Below are 17,590 nucleotides of genomic sequence, written 5' to 3' on the forward strand. Positions count from 1 at the left end.
AAATCAATCAGTGTGATAGAACACATTAATAAGAGGAGAGAGAAGAACCATATGGCCCTCTCAATTGATGCAGACAAAGCATTTGACAAAATACAGCATCCTTTCCTGATTAAAACTCTCCAGAGTATAGGGATAGAGGCAACATTCCTCAAGTTCATAAAATCCATCTATGAAAAACCCACAGCGAACATCATCCTCAATGGGGAAAAGCTGAGAGCCTTTCCCTTAAGATCAGGAACACGTCGAGGATGCCCACTCTCACCACTATTGTTCAACATAGTACTAGAAGTCCTAGCAACAGCAATCAGACAAAAAGAAATAAAATGTATTCAAATTGGCAAAGAAGAAGTCAAACTCTCTCTTTTCGCAGATGACATGATGCTTTATGTGGAAAACCCAAAAGACTCCACCCCCAAATTACTAGAACTCATACAGTAATTCAGTAATGTGGCAGGACACAAAATCAATGCATAGGAATCAGTTGCTTTCTTATACACTAACAATGCAACCGTAGAAAGAGAAATTAGAGAAATGGTTCCATTTACAATAGCACCAAAAACCATAAGATACCTCGGAATAAACCTAACCAAAGAGGTAAAGGATCTATACTCTAGGAACTACAGAACACTCCTGAAAGAAATTGAAGGAGACACAAAAAGATGGAAAAACATTCCATGCTCATGGATCAGAAGAATAAACACTGTTAAAACGTCTATGCTACCCAGAGTAATTATACCTTCAATGCCATCCTGATCAAAATTTCAATGACATTCTTCAAAGTGCTGGAACAAACAATCCTAAAATTTGTAGGGAATCAGAAAAGACCCCGAATCACCAAGGAAATGTTGAAAAAGAAAAACAAAGCTGGGGGCATCGCGTTGTCTGATTTCAAGCTATATTACAAAGCAGTGATCACCAAGACAGCATGGTACTGGCACAAAAACATATAGACCAATGGAACTGAACAGAGACCCCAGATATGGACCCTCAACTCTATGATCAAATTATTTTCAACAAAGCAGGAAAAAAATATGCAATGGAAAAAAGACAGTCTCTTCAATAAATGATGCTGGGAAAATTGGACAGCCATATACAGAAGAATGAAACTTGACCATTCTCTAACACCATACACAAAGATAAACTCAAAATGGATGAAAGACCTCAATGTGAGACAGGAATCCATCAAAATCCTAGAGGAGAACATAGGCAGTAACCTCTTTGACATCGGCCACAGCAACTTCTTTAAAGATACATCTCCAAAGGCTAGTGAAGAAAAAGCAAAAATGAACTTCTGGGACTTCATCAAGGTATAAAGCTTCTGCACAGCAAAGGAAACAGTCAACAAAACAAAGCGGCAACCCACAGAATGAGAGAAGATATTTGCAAATGACACTACAGACAAAGCACTGATTTCCAAGGTTTATAAAGAACGTCTCAAACTCAACACCCAAAAAACAAATAAGTCAAAAAATGGGCAGAAGACATGAACAGACACTTCTCCAAAGAAGACATACAAATAGCTAACAGACACATGAAAAAATGTTCATTATCATTAGCCATCAGGGAAATTCAAATCAAAACCACATTGAGATACCACCTTACACTACTTAGAATGGCAAAAATGGACAGGGAAAGAAACAACAAATGTTGGAGAGGTTGTGGAGAAAGGGGAACCCTCTTACACTGTTGGTGGGAATGCAAGTTGGTACAGCCACTTTGGAAAACAGTGTGGAGGTGCCTCAAAAATTTAAAAATAGAGCTACCCTATGACCCAGCAATTGCACTACTGGGGATTTACCCCAAAGACACAGATGTAGTGAAAAGAAGGGCCATATGCACCCCAATGTTCATAGCAGCAATGTCCACAATAGCCAAACTGTGGAAAGAGCCAAGATGCCCTTCAACGGATGAATGGGTAAAGAAGATGTGGTCCATATTTAGATTGGAATATTACTCAGCCATCAGAAAAGATGAATACCCAACTTTTTTTTTTTTTAAGATTTTATTTATTTATTTGAGAGAGAGAGAATGAGAGACAGAGAGCACGAGAGGGAAGAGGGTCAGAGGGAGAAGCAGACCCCCCACTGAGCAGGGAGCCCGATGCGGGACTCGATCCCGGGACTCCAGGATCACGACCTGAGCCGAAGGCAGTCGCTTAACCAACTGAGCCACCCAGGCGTCCGAATACCCAACTTTTACATCAACATGGATGGGACTGGAGGAGATTATGCTAAGTGAAATAAGTCAAGCAGAGAAAGTCAATTATCATATGGTTTCACTTATTTGTGGAACATAAGGAATAGCATGGAAGTCATTAGGAGAAGGAAGGGAAAAATGCAGGGGGGGACATCAGAGAGGGGAGATGAACCATGAGAGACTATGGACTCTGAGAAACAAACTGAGGGTTTTAGAGGGGAGGTGGGTGGGGGGATGGGTTAGTCCAGTGATGGGTATTAAGGAGGGCACATATTGCATGGAGCACTGGCTGTTATACAAAAACAATGAATCATGGAACAGTACATCAAAAACTATATGGTGACTAACATAATAAAATTAAATTAAATTAAAAAAATAAACTCTTAACATTAAGTACTTACATCAAATGAAAAGAAAGGGTCATGTGCTTCAGTTAAATATTAAAAATAATAAAGAAGTTCGACTATATGCTGGTTATGAGACACATCAAAAATAAAGGAAAAGAGTTGAAATAAAAGGATGGAAAAAATATAATATAAAAATATCATAGAAATTGATGTCCCTTTATTAATACTGACAAGTTAGATTTTGACCATGCATGACAGACATTGCTACAAATAAATAGTTTTCATAATGATAAAGGTTTACAAGGAAAATACACCACGTTGGAAACTAATACGGATTCAAAAATTTAAAGAAAACTTGATAATAAAAAGGAAAATCACAAAAATCTACAAATGTCATGAGGGATTTTAACACTTCTCCAAACAATTTATAAATAATAAGGAAATAGGACATTAACAAGCCAAATAACAAACATGACTTAATGCACATATACTGAATGGTGAATCCAATTTATGTACCAAATCTATGCTTTTTATTCAGAAGCATTTATAGAAACTTACCATATACTGGACCATAAATAAGTGAAATTTATCAAGAGGAAAGAATAAACCCTTCATCTATTCCATTTATGTTTATTTAAGCATAGAAACTTTCAAAACAAAATTTCCTTCTGAAATGTCTGTGAAAGAACGTGCTAATATTCTTTCACTAAAGGAGCTATTCACTAGATCAGCTTTGTAGAGCCTTTTCTCTATTATAATGTTTTATTTTAATTTTCCTTTTCTATTCAAGTGCTATTTGCATATCTGTCACTGTGTGTGGTATCATTTTGAGGCAGAAATCTGAAGACAGCTGAAAGTAATCACTGATAAAGATGCTGTCTCAGAAAGTTTCAGTTTCATGTCAATTTACAAAAACTACCCTTTATTAAAGCAGGCTGACATGAGTTTGAATCAGGGCTCTAGTGCTTGGTAATCTCTATCATGTGGACAAGTCTCTGTTATCTCAGTCAAGTGTTATCTTGGATAAAATTTGGGTAACAGTATCTCCTTTCCTCTCCCTCCTGCTGTGAGGGTTAGGTCAATAAATGCCTCAAACAGTCCTTTGCCCAGACTGTATTATGTATGCTGATATATGTTTGTTAATGTCAGCTATTACTATCATAATACATGCCCACATCTTAAACACATTTAATTTTAAACATAAAGCATAATACATTTTATTAAATTATAAACTTAGTGCCAACTTGAAATTTGGGAGAAGAAAGTATATTTAAGTAAATTTTCAGAAGTGGGAGTTCAGATGGAAAACCGACTCTCAAGGGCAATGTCAAGGGTTTTCCATCTCTTGGGTCCTTGAAAATAGTCTTTTCAAGACATTCTAGTCAATGCAGCGTGATGTGATTTTAGGTTGTCAAGGAGATGATAAGATGACCTAACTGGCCTTTCCATCTTTAAAACTTCTATGATCTTCAGTTATAGGAAGGCTTTTTATTTTTTTTCTGTTTTTTTTTTTCTTTCTCATTTGCATTTATCAGATTTCTGTGAGAATTGACAGCTTTAAATTCCATAGCTTATCTTTTTAACCATAGGTCTATTACCCTCTTTAAATATCAATTACTTTTATTTTTTTTTTCCATTGAGAGGAGTTGGTTTGCTACTTACTTCCCGAATGAATGCAAAACCTGAGAAGGAAAAGAAGCTGCTTATCATTAAAAATACATCTCTACATTGCTTTGTATTAATGGTCTATCTGTAGGCTCAGATGCACATCTAGTTTCCTCCAATTTTACGTGAGAACATTCTGTGTGATCTTTTTTACAGATATTTAACACCATCCTCTTCCACTGCTCTTATGCTTTTGGTAAGTTCCTAAAGGAATCAGGATTCAGGTTAATACAGTTACTCTAACTCCTGTATTCCCAAGGCTCACCATCTATAAAAACATCTTGATACACAATCCACAAAGGAATGTATAAAATGCCAATTAGATTAGCATTTTCTGAGGTCTATAAGAAATCAGAAAACATAACAAATATTTTCTAGACATTTTACTCCTAGTTCTTCTAATAATACTATGAAGTAGTTATTTCTATTAACTATTTTAAACATGAGTAAATACAAAGAGGCTGAGGTTGTAAGTCAGAGTCGTACTCTGATCAGAGTTGAAGGAATGTTATTTTGATATAATTTGAGCATGAGCATGTCATTTTTCCACCTCCACTAACTCTATGGGCTAGCTGTTATCAGTTTTGTTCAAGTTCTATATTCCTGTTATTTATGGTGCTGACAACAGCTTTCAGATGGAATAATACTTGTGTACAGGTTTTATAGAAGAATCCAATGCATTGTTTCTACTTTGAATATAAGTTGGATCACTTTGGTACAACAGCACACCCACACTCTATACTTTAAGAAAAAGGAAAAATCCATGTGATTTGCTAAGTAATAATTCATATTTAAATATTCAGATGTGTTAAATAGCATAAATATGGCTGTATACCCCCATGGAAATCATGTAAGCATAGGATTTAAACCTAATAATGCTATTAACATAATACTATATATTATGTACACACGTATATTATAATACTAGATAGAGGGGTAGATATTATCTATAGATATATAGAATCTATAGTACAGACAGTATCTATGCATAGACAGATAATTAATCTATTTAGTATTACACAATACGACAGCCTAAATCTGACTACGGACAGTCACATTTCCTTAGAAAAATCCTTGCAGTTTCCTCTCTATTTAAATTCTTACATTATCAATAATTTTTGTAAAATTATTCTTTAAGCCTTCAGAAAAGATACTTCCTTGAAAAACCACATTCATAAGGTAAGATTTTTTTCTTAATTCACCTTTAAGAGTTTGTATTTTCAAGGATTTTTATCATTTTTAACTAGTTGGCTCATTAAATGTCCCTATGAAAGAAAAGACTATCAAGGTCCTGGCATTTAACAATGAAAAAAAAAAAATTAGGTGAATTCTCTAGGTTTCTCACACTAATTCATTTTCTCAAATCATTCAAAACTGGCTACCAGTATACAGAACACTGTTAGTTCATAAATTCATTCATGTAATTTTAACAATATTTGAAGAACTAAAGTGTATTTAAATTCATATTATTTTGGCCTCCCTAACCCAAAACTTTCTACAAAATCAATTTTATACACATACCCAAGTAGGAGCCAATTTAGATTTAGTCTACTAGGTTTATAACACTTGAGAGAACCCCTTTAAGAAAACTAATACAAAAGTAGACCAAAAAGTTAGTATTTATTTGCCAATAAAATATTAACAACAAATTACAAGTTATAAAATGTTTTCAAGCACCAGAATATCTCAAGACCAAAAGATAAAATAAAATAAAAACCATATATATGTTATATTAACTATATATCTTGAAAATTCTATTATTTTTTCTATATGTTTTGACTGCATGCTCTTTGTTCTTATATGATAATTTTAATATATTATTTTATACAAAAAGAACAGAAAGACCTTTCTTTTGGCACTGTTGATCAAAACCTTTTTTTTTTCTATTTTTGACAGTTTAGAAAAGTTTCAACTTCATAGCACATCATTGGTAAAATCATATAAATTCTTAGAATTGTAAATTTGGAAATGATAACCAATTTTCTTTTTTATATGAACTGTTTAGCAGACATGTTTTGTATTAACTAGAGGTTTGTGCTCTACAAAAAAGAATTGTAATAAATACTATCATGCATGACATCTGTAGTGGGTTGAATTATATTCCCCAAAAAGATATGTTCAAATCCTAATCCCTAGTACCTTTGAATATGCTCTTATTTGGAAATTGGGCCTTTGCAGATATAATCAAATTAAGATGAGGTTATACTGGGATAGAGTAGGCCCTAAATTCTGCGCCTAGAGTGTTTATGAGAGAGATAGGGAGATATGGACCCAAAGAGAGAGGAGACAAGCTCAGAGACAAAGCCATGTGAAAAGAGAGGTAGAGGTTAGAGTGGTGCATCTACATGTCAAGGAACACCAGAGCCAAATGAAGCTAGGAAGAGGCAAGAAAGGGCTCTTCTTGAGACCATGGCACCGCTGAAACCTTGATTTTGGACATCTAGCTTGCAGAACTATGACAGAATAAATTTCTGTTGTTTTAAGCTACCCAGTTCATACTAATTTGTTGTAAAAGCCCTAAGAAACAAACACAAAAACCATCAAAAAGGAGAGCTTTGATACCAAGTGTAGTGGTTTAAAAATATGTTTACAAACGCTTTTATATTCTTCCCATTCAACACATGGAGCTTCCTTTCCTTTTCGTTGAGTGTGGGCCAGATTTAGTGACTCACTGTTAAAGCTCAGAATAAAGCAAAAACAGTGTGAGACTTTGGGGACAAGTTATAAAAAGCACTGCAACTTCCTCATTGCTTTCTCAGATCACTTGCTGTGGGGTAAACCAGTGGCTGGGTCATAATGACACTCAGGGAGCCCTGTGGAGAGGGCTGGGTAATAAGAATCTGAAGCCTCTTGCCAACAGCCATGTGATTAAACCATTTTGGAAGCGGATTCTCCAGCCCCAGTCAGGTCCTGACTGAAGATTCATGACAGACCAGAGGGAGTGCACAACTAAACTGTTCCTAGACCCCAGACCCTGTGAAATAATAAGTGCTTTGTCATTTTATGCTACTAAATTTGGGATAAGTCATTATGAAGTGATAGAATACTCCAAATATATTCCTGTCAAGAAAAAAGGTGGTTTTTTTTTTTTTTAAAGATTTTATTTATTTATTTGAGAGCAAGAATGAGAGAGAGAGCATGAGAGAGGGGAGGGTCAGAAGGAGAAGCAGACTCCCTGCCGAGCAGGGAGCCCGATGCGGGACCCGATCCTGGGACTCCAGGATCATGACCTGAGCCGAAGGCAGTCGCCCAACCAACTGAGCCACCCAGGCGCCCGAAAAAAGGTTTTTTTATATATTAATGACTTTAATAACAATCTAATACACTATGATTTTATAAGTCTGATGATTAGGATATCTTCCACAGACTTGTTTCTGGGTCTCACTAAATATTTTTTTTATTTAAATTCTAGTTAGTTAACATTCAGTGTAATGTTAGTTTCAGGTGTCAATATATCTGGCACTTTGTTTTTCCTCCACGTCCTCCATGTTTCCAGCCCTGGGTGCTATGGGACACATATAAACTCTGGCCAGAACATTCTTATTATGATAGGAAAATTCCTGGAAGCCCTTGATACAATGAGATGGCTAACAATTAGTTAGATATGTGCCAGAGTGAGTGCAAACTGCATAAACATATCTTTCTAAACTCAATCTAAAAGTATGCCACCTCAATTACCCTTTAGACAAATCTATAAAAGACTGTTGCTACTCCACTGGTATTCTATAGGAAACAAGGAGAGAGTGATAGGAATAAAAGTGGAATAAGATAGTAGTTCAAACTGATTATGGTCAAAATATCTCATTTTACAAATTAAAACAAACAAACTTGTGATCAGGTAAACAGATTATTATGGTCCCCTTCTAGAACTGAGAATGAGGGCCTTCAAGAGAGGCACCCTGGGGCGCCTGGGTGGCTCAGTCGTTAAGCGTCTGCCTTCGGCTCAGGTCATGATTCCAGGGTCCTGGGATCGAGCCCCACATCAGGCTCCCTGCTCAGCGGGAAGCCTGCTTCTCCCTCTCCCACTCCCCCTGCTTGTGTTCCCTCTCTTGCTGTGTCTCTCTGTGTCAAATAAATAAAATCTTTAAAAAAAAAAAAAAAAAGAGAGGCACCCTAACGCTTCAGTTTCATTAGCTTCACTATGTACCTCTTGGCTCAAAATGTTTTAAAAGCTATATATTTATACTGTGTGTATTAAACCCTCAAGTGATATTATATCTATTAAGTTTCTAAAACTACTGAAGGTCAATATAAGACTATTTCATAACTTTGTGAAAATGAAAACATGAGACTTAACTAGAATGCCAAATGAATATTAAATGGTATTTTAAATTTGTTACAACAAGCTCTGATTCTCATAAAAATAACTATCACAGAAATGAGCATGCCAAATACTTAAACTCATTTGCTTTTAATTGTTTTCTGCTGAATGATGAAATGTAGAAAAGAGGAAATGCCATCTGCTAGTTCATATTTTCAAGAAATGACAAAGAGTTACCCAAGCACCCCCCTTTCATAGTGCTGCCTCAGCATTAAAATATGCATGACAACATATTTTCATACTTAGTGTTTAGGTTAAAAGAAAGAAGTGTTTAGGATAAAAGAAAGAATTCAGTTCTTTGTTTTTTTTCCTCTCAGTACAAAGAATATACAAAAATGTATGTAATAAAGCAAACACTAATATATGAGATACATTAAAAATATAAAAAATAATATAAAATAGTTGGTCAGTTTCCACTTTATCTTATAAAGTGTTTGGAAGTCATCACTCTCATCTAAACAGTAAGAAGGAAAAAAAACAACAACATAAAATCAACGCTTCTTAGATCAACTAAAGAGTTGAAGTCATAGGGCAAACTATCACTCCATACACTGGAGAGACATTCACAAATTACTTGGAGCTGAAGCCACTGGTAGGAACATTAAAGTGGTAACTGATGAGTTGCTGGAGACTGAACGTAAGCTAGCTTGACAGGTAAAATCTAGGGGCTTTGTCTTGGGGGGTGGATCCACACTTTGGTGAATTTTACTTACAAGTGCCCACCAGGTTCTCATGGTAAAGATCAAAGAAAAATCCTCTCATGCTTTGGGTAGAGGGAGGGGAAAGTAGCCATTCTAAAATATGTCTAGGAAATAGTATCCATTTTGAAATACCCCTGTCATTCTGTGGTTAGGGTCTGCCCCTAAGGCAAAATACTCGCTAGAGCCTTGTGTGACAAATCGGTAGAACAGTTAGATAGCTCAAGACCTCCTATTCTTTCTGTCTCACATAGGGGAGAAAAAAGGAGCGAAGAAACTCTTTTGGAAAGTTCACACCTAGGTACTCTGTCTCATTAGAAACAGGGAGATCTGATCAAACATTTAGAGAATGCTTTTTCTCCTCAATGCCTTATCACCACTTCAACAGGGCTACAATATAATAATAAAAATTGCATCTAAGAGAGCTGCAAATTACAGTCTCTACTTAAGAAGAAGTGTTAAGGGAAATCCAAAGTAAAAAGGAGATACAAAAACAGGGGTATTAGAAATTGAAGCCTCTGATACCTCCAGCTATAGCAAACACTAAACACAGCCTAACTTCTAGCTAGTTAAAAATAAAACCACGCATGAAAAGCCTTTTCACTTCAGTTCCTATTATTGTTATCATGTCCAGCTTTCAACAAAAAATTAAAGGCTTGCTAAAAGGCAGGAAACAAACAAACAAACATGGTATGAAGAGACAAAGCAAATATTAAAACCAGACTCATATGGTAGAGATTTTGTGATTGTCAGGCAGGAAATTCTAATTCGCTATAGTTAATATGCTAAAGGTGCAGATAAAAAAACATGGGCAACATGTAAGAACAGATGGGTAATATAAGTAAAGACATGTAAACTCTAAGAAAGAATCAAAAGGAAATGCTAGAAATTAAAAACGTAACACAACTGATGAATGCCTTTGATGGGCTTAACAGTAGACTGGACGAAACTGAGGAAAGAAACAGTGAACTTGAACATATGTCAGTAGAAACATCCCCATCTGAAATGCAAAAAGAAAAAAAAAATCAGAATGTCCATGAACCATGGGATAATTACAAATGGTGTAACATATGCATAATAGGAATACCAGAAGAAGAAGTGGAGAAAAGAGAAGAAAAACCAAATAAATAATAACTAAAAGTTTCAAAGTTTAATGACAGATGCCAAACTACAGATGTAGGAAACTCAGAGAAAACTAAGCAGGAGAAACATCAACATATCTACACATAGACATATCATATTCCAAATGCAGAAAACAACTAAGAGAAAATCTTGATTGAGGCTAGAGAATAAAAAATACCTTATCTTAGAAGAGAAAATGTAAGAATTAAAGATTTTCTTCAAAAATCATGCAACAAGAAGACAGTGAGGTATTTAAAGTGTTGAAAAAGCAAAAAAAAAAAAAAAAAAACTAGAATTCTGTATGCAGCAAAATTATCCTTCAAAAATGAAGAAATAGACTTTCTCAAAATAAATAAAAAACAAAAAGTAAGGGATTTTTGTTGTCAGTAAACTTGACTTGCAAGAAATGTTAACCGAAGTTCTTCAGAGAAGGAAAATGATATAGGTCAGGAACTCAGAACCATCTATAGAAAGGAAGAGTGGTAGAGAATGAACACAATGAAGGTAAACCTTTTATTTTTTCTAATTCTTAGCTGATCTAATAAAAACTGTCTATTAATAGCAACATTTTATTAGGTGATTATAGCTTATAGGTAACTGAAACCAGTGATAGCAATTTATGAGATGGGAAGGAGGAAGGAATAGGAAACATTGTGTTACAAGGTAGCTATACTATCTGTGAAGCGGTAGAGTATTACTTGATAGTGAACTTTGATTATGTATAAATGTATATTGCAAACTCTAGGACAAGTATTAGAAATAATTGTGAAGCAGGTATAATAGATATTCTAAGAAAAGGGAGAAAATGGAATCATATGAAATGCTTAATTAAAAAGACCTTTGCCCCTTGAAGAATAGCAATTTGTGAAGATTCAGAGGGCAACAATGTGAACTTCTAAGCTTGATACTATGTAAATGAGATTGTAATTGAGAGAAAGACAGTTTTTACCATGCCCTTATTATTATTTGTAGTTATATCCTTTAGAATCATGTCCATTTTCTAATGTGGTAATGACTTTGGCTCAGAAAATACTAAGAAAAAGATGCCTTCTGGCTCTCAACTCAACCGTAGCACTGACTAATGGTTTTCTGAACACTCTTACGTATTCCCATGTTGAGAAGGACATGGAGATCATCTTTAAAGATTTTAGGATCTGGGGGCATCTGGGTGTCTCATTCGTTATGCGTCTGCCTTTGGCTCAGGTCATGATCCCAGAGTCCTGTGATCCAGCCCTGCATCAGGCTCCCTGCTCAGCAGGAAGCCTGCTTCTCCCTCTCCCCTTTTTACTGTTTCTTTCTGTCAAATAAATAAGTAAAATCTTAAAAAAAAGATTTTAGTATCTGGATTATAGGTGATAGATCTATGCCTTTTTCTAAATTAAAAATCAATTAGGATATTTTATATAAACATGGGGCACAACTAATGGTCTACTCTACATGTCTGCGTGACTGATGGAAATCTCTATCAGTTTTCACTCAGAATTTTCCAGAAAGAACAACACAAAAATGATGATGTTGACTAAAAGTACAAAAAATATTTTATACTCCCCTAGATTCTTATTGTGAACTCTTATAGCCAGTTTTTAACTTCAACTACAGCATTTCTATCTTTAAACTCACATGATTTCTATTTCTAAATGGGTGCTTTAGATTAGTCGTGATCTCTTTATTACTGTTGAGGGCAACATTCATTAATATCTGTATCTCCCATTTCACCCAGGATAGGCATTTTTATAAATAGGGGTTCAATAAGTATTTATTGACTGCGTGGATGAATTCCCAGTAAGATAATCCCAAGAATTGTTCAGTGACCCTTACTCTGCAGAGGAATTGTGATAGATATGAATCAAACTCAGAGTACCTTTATTCATGGACCTTACAATTAATTAAGAGGGAAGACAGATAGATATGAAGAAGCAAATATAAAAACAAAACTGAAAAAAAAGCATGTTACCATTTACTCACAGAAGTTGCCTTAAGAAGAAAATACATATTGTTAAATGAAAACTTTGATCAGGTGGCTCTCTGCATAAAGCCCTTCATTGGTGGCTGAATTCTTCTAGAAGATATTTCAAACACAATGACCTTTCTTTAAGAGATCTTACTTAGATCAGGCCTTGACTCTCCTCTATAGCCTCATTTATGATTACTTGTCAGTTTATTCATTTTTTTAATTTATGAATTAATTCAAAAATATTTGTTACCTTGTAAATGTCAGGCATTATTTTAAACACCAGTGATGGAGTTGGTGAAAAACAGAGCAAGATTTCTGCTCCTATGGAGCTTATATTCCAGTGTGTGCATGTGACAGGGGTAGAAGAATTGGAATGAATGAAATGAGGAGTCAAGCTAGTAAATACGTACATAGGTTAATGGAGATTCAGATAATGGTTAGGAATTGAATGGGAGTAAAAGGACAGAAAGTGACTTCTAGTGCTACTCTAGTTTGTGTTTTGGAAGATAGCCTTCCTGATTAGGTGTAATTGGAGCAGCAACCCAAAAGTAAAAGAAGAGAATCATATGTTCCATATAGGTATGAGCTATGGAGCATTCTGGGCAGCAAGAATTGCCAGTTAGTCAAAATACATTGAAATGAGTATTCTTTTTTTTTTTTTGTACTAAAGCCTTTACTGTAATAAACCAAATATATTTACAATTTATACAAATGTTTGACCTTCAACAAAAATACAAAAAAAAAACATTTCACAAGACGCAAAACCAGGAAACAAGTTCTGAAATGAGTATTCTTATCTGAAATGAAAGGAGGACAAACATGAGAGTAAAGGAGAAGGACCCTGCAGCTCTAGTACATGGCTTCCTTTCATATTAGTAGTGATTATTAGCATTTACCTTTAAGTATAAAACTGAGTGGACTTTCTGAAATTCTGAAAGGAGAGATGTATGCTTGGTAAAAAAAAAATAGTTATTTTCTATAAGCAAATTGAAAGTGATACAGTGATAGAGTATTTTAATCTCTGAGGGGCACAAAGAAAATGAAAGCTGAGGAGTAATTGATTGACATGGTTATAGAAAAATTTAACACCAAACTTTTTAATCAGAATAAGCAGATTTTGACTCAAGCAAGATGGATTTGGGGTATACTGAAGATAACTGTACCAGAATGACCTACTGCAGAATTTTGAGCAATATACTGTATAAGATAAATTCTCATCTGCTGTTAGAAGTTGAAATCTAAAACTATTTTGAAAATACTTTTTTTGCAGTTAGGAATATGTGAACTGTCCACAGCAAAATCACTTAAGATTTATCAAGTCAAATAGGGCACGAAAAATAATGAGAAAGAGAATGTTATTTGAAATGTTACTATGAAAGTTATATGATTAAATTCATCAGATGTTTGAAAATTTAAGATTTCAAATTATAAGCCTTAAAACTCTATTTTATAAAATTTGTTTGTTAGATTTTTTTCTTCTGAGGGGAGTAGGAAGAGGGTTTGTGTGATGCTCTAGAAGAAAGGGAAGGTATATTGATATATGATTTGGTTACACTGAAGTAGTTTCGATTCTAGTGTTTTCTTGTAACTATGATATCTTTATACCTCTTGTCAATGTAATGAAAAGCAGCTTTCTTCCTTACTGAGAGCAAACAACGAACTACCAAATTAGAGTAATGAAATTATTTATAACTCTGAACCCTAAATTAGATCCTTTACTCTAGTAATAGAGGATCTTTCCTTTCAAAGATGAAAACAAAATATAAACACATACAAACACATGCAAAAGTACTCTACAGACAGCTTCCTCATTTCTCAATCTCAAGTTCTATAATCTAGAAACTAGGTTAAATGGAAAAAAAACTTGTATAAAAAGAGAGTAATTTATCATACTATTTATATTTTAAAACTCTTGTTCAAAATCTTCATGGTACAATCCTTCTGATTTTACAACTTGAACATAAGGAAAACGTGTATAAAAAGAAATTACAAACAACTATGGCAATTAGAAATGACTAGCAAACCCTGAGTCCCAGCCTATAATGTTTCTACTAAAATCCCAATTTTAAGTTCAGCTGTGGCATGCCATCAGCACTACTACTGTGATTTCCATTCACACTCCATTTTTCTAAAGACCACTTGATTCTCTCCACATCCCATTCCAAAAAATACAGGTTTGACTACAATTCTTAGCATAGCATTCAGTCACCACACACAATGGACTTCCATGGTACATTATTATGGTGAAATAGAAATGGGTGGATGGAGTTCCAAATCCATGATTATTTTATTACTGTTAGTTAGACATTTGTAAGCCAAGATCACAGGGAGGGTAATCTAATCGTATATTTAGAAGTTCCTACTGGAGGCTACTGTCAAAGAAGGGGTTGGATGTTTCCTTAGAATTAGCAGCAATTTGAAATTTCCTAAGCACCATTTGCTTTGCCCTCACATTACATTGCTTTAGAATACAGTAGATATAGATCGACTTCATTAGTTGTTTCTTAACAAAATATTCTGTCTCAAAATGTTTCATTTGGCTATAAAATATATTTACTGGTCATTTCTGTATGAAAAACTTCTCCCTCAACCTCAACTTAACCATATTCTACATTAATTCAGCAAGTGTGTATCGAACATTTATGTTCCACTTATCACAAGCAGTAAGCAAACCATACTTTCAATGAATAGTCCAAACAAGAAATATTAAGTAGTTTCATTTGGCATTGCAATTCCTTTTTCTTATACCTAAAATTGGCAGTATGAAACCTGGGCTGAAATTCAATTACTTTATTGCTACACCGAATTCTCTGAAAGCTATCCAAACAAGATCCCAAATCTGTATAATACAGCTATATAACTTCTCAGGCCTTTTTCTTAATTGTAAATCACTTTACATAAATCTTGTAAGCATAGGAGTTTTCAAGGCTGTTAAAAAAGCGGCTCAATTGAAGTGTTTTCCAAACCCTGTCTATATTTTTCATATAATGTTAAACTCTCATTGACCTTAATCAGAGGAACAACTGCATTCTTCACAAGAAAAGTGAAAACATGTGAACTTATTAACTTAATTTCTGCTGGTGCAACCATCGATGTGTAATGGGAGTACTTCAAGCAAAGAACAATAATAGGAAACTGCAAACTGAGATGAGTAGAACTCTATAATTTTGTATAAATTAAAGGTGACTGGATTCTTCCTAATAAAAAAAAAAAGGAAGATTGATACTTTTTATTAAAATGTTAATGCCTTATCCAAGTAAAGTGTTGATATTACTTTTCTTCTAATTGTTCTTCTCTGCCTAAATTAGTGACTTTTCCTAGCATAATGTCACTATCAATTTAAAATTATTGATATGCTCAAAAACATTAATGCTGTATTAATTGGTCTAAAATGCCCATCTTGGGGCGCCTGGGTGGTACAGTATGTTGGGCATCCGACTCTTAGTTTCGGCTCAGGTTATGACCTCAGGATTGTGAGATAGAGCCCCTTGTCGGGCTCTGTGCTGAGCAGAGTCACTAAAGTTTCTCTCTCCCTCTCTCTCTGCACCTCCCCTCCTCACTCTCTCTCAAATAAATAAATCTTTAAAAAATATAAAAATAAAATGTCCATCTTAATTCAAAAATTTCAGAAAAAGAGTAACATCCTACATTTCCATTAATATAAAAATGGGTAAATAAATTGTGGTGTTTAATGGAATACAACATAAAACAGAAATTAACAAAACATAATGATACACCAACATAGATAAATCCCATACATACAATTTTTAACAAGCCAGACAACATTTATGATTCCATTCATATAGAGTTCAGAAGTAGATATACCTAATTTATAATTGCACAAATCAAGACAGTGGTTGTCCTTGAAAGGTAGGTAATGATGCTTGTTAGAAAGCTGAGTTGGGACCAGTTTCTGAAAGACCCTAAAAAATGGGAGGAAAAGAAATTATTAAGCAGAAAATTGAAAAAGAAATTAAAGTGGTGCTTTAAGAATGATGAATCTGTAGTAAATATGGAACAAGTCAGAAAAGGGAGGGATTAGTTATGAGTCCACTGGAATAGCTCACTTGATAATGACAGTAGGTATTGAAGCAAAGGAATGTTGTGTAGGAAAACTAGAGAAGGCTTGGTTACAAATATAAGGACAGAAGAAGAGGAAGGAAATAAATTTCCTGTTTCAGATCTGAGTTCCAGGAAGATTAGTAATATTATAGACAAGCAATCAGTAAGTGATAAAGCTTTCAATAGGATCTCTTTGAGAAAAAGAGAGGTAAATATTCAAATCATAAATACGTCTCTTCAAATGGATCTGCCCTTAGAATAAATCTAAAAACAAAGAAAAATGAATCTATCTTCTAACAAAGAAGGGCTTCAAAAGTTTTCTCCTATGTTCAGTCTTTTCTAATTCCTTTCTATGATCACCAATATCAAGATTGCAATTAGTTATCTCTCCCTTCTCTACTAACCAGTAAACTCCCTAGAGACCATCTTAATAACTCTGCTGCCTACCACAATATAAAAGCTCAATGAATGAAGATATTGCCTAAGACAAGGGTCATTCTCTAATTTCCTTACCAAAGGAGGGAGGTTAAAACATTTGGGGTGCTGACAACTATCTAGAACCTTTTGGCACCCAGGGAAAAAGAAATCGTTCTGTCCCTGCAGTTTTCAATGGAGCCTTCAAAATAACCCTGGAGATAAACTTAAGACTTGCTTACTGCGGGGGGTGGAGCAAGATGGCGGAGGAGTAGGAGACCTGGATTTCGTCTCCTCTCAGGAATTCAGCTGGATAGGGATCAAACCATTCTGAACACCTACAAACTCAACAGGAGATCGAAGAAAAGAATAGCAACAACTCTCTGAACAGAAAAGCGACCACTTTCTGGAAGGTAGGACGTGCGGAGAAATGAATCCGAGGTGATATTCGGGAGGATAGATGGCGGGGGAGGGACCTCCGTCGGCCGCTTCTGGCAAGTGATAGAACCACGGAGCACAAAATCGGAACTTTTAGAAGTCTGCTCCGTCGAGGGACATCACTCTGGTGGCTAAGCAGGGGGTGGAACCCTCCGGGCTAGTGGGGTCTCAGGACCCTTGGGGTCACAGAAAGACCGGGGGTGCCTGAGTGTGGCAGAGCTCCCAGGTAAAGGAGCAGGGAAGCCGGCTACAGAGGCGGAGCCCAGGCGCGGGCTCTCAGCTCAGGGTTGCCATACACCGTGATCCGCGGCACAGTCGGGCCACTGCTCCTCCAGCAGGGACCCAACAAGCGGCAGATCCGGGGAGACTCACC

The sequence above is a fragment of the Leptonychotes weddellii genome, chromosome 10 (assembly GCF_054177405.1).
Source record: "Leptonychotes weddellii isolate Sample4059 chromosome 10, ASM5417740v2, whole genome shotgun sequence".
NCBI classification, from domain to species: domain Eukaryota; kingdom Metazoa; phylum Chordata; class Mammalia; order Carnivora; family Phocidae; genus Leptonychotes; species Leptonychotes weddellii.